Below are 1,011 nucleotides of genomic sequence, written 5' to 3'. Positions count from 1 at the left end.
CTGTTTGAATTGTTTCAATGAACGTGGAGTGGCTCAAACCCGTTGCTTCTTTTCAAAAAGAGACTTATCCAACCTTTTGAATGAGAATGTATTAACTATACAACAAACTGAAATTTATTTTTTCTTACTGAACTTTTCTTACTTCACAATTATTAAGGAATTGTTTCAAGTAGATGGAAAATGTTCCAAAATCGATGGAAATGGTGGCAGTCCTTTAAAGTGTACTTAAATTCTCAAAAATGATTGAGATTGGTCGATTTTTCACAACTGTAATCTTTAAAACAGTGGTTGTCATCCAACCCGATGTAACAACTACTATTAAATGTTTCAAATGAGCTTGGAGTTGCTCAAACCCGTTGCTTCTTCTCAAAAGAGTGACTTATTCAACCTTTAGGTGGGGATTGTACAATACTGTTCAACAAATTATCATTGTCTTTTCTTAGTGAACTTTTCCTTCATCCTAATTATTAAGGAATTTTTACAAAGAGATGGAAAATGTTCAAAACTGGCTATAGATGGTATAATTCCATTGAACTATACTCAAATTCTTAATAATGATTGAGACTGGTCGATTTTTCACAACTATTATCTTTGAAACAGTGATTTCATCCAACCACTCTTTACTAACAACTCCATGGACTGGCTCAAACCCGTTGTAAAATTAAATTAAACTTTCTTAAATGAGCTTGGTGTGGCTCAAACCCGGTGTGCTTACGTAAAATTCAATCGGAATACAATTTTAACTGGTATTCTGGCAAAGAGCCAACATTTTCACAATTAAACTTTCTTACTGAACTTTGAATATTTCACAATTAGTAAGGAATTTTTTCAAGTAGATGGAAAATGTTCAAAACTCGATGGAAATGGTACCAGTCCTTTACAGTATACTTAAATTCTCAAAAATGATTGAGATTGGTCGATTTTTCACAACTGTAATCTTTAAAACAATGGTTGTTATCCAACCCGATGTAAAAACTTTTTGAAACTGTTTCAAATGAGCTTGGAGTGGCT

The sequence above is a fragment of the Naegleria gruberi genome (assembly GCF_000004985.1).
Source record: "Naegleria gruberi genomic scaffold NAEGRscaffold_97, whole genome shotgun sequence".
Classification (NCBI taxonomy): Eukaryota; Heterolobosea; class Eutetramitea; order Acrasida; family Naegleriidae; genus Naegleria; species Naegleria gruberi.
Note: the sequence above shows the minus strand (reverse complement) of the source record.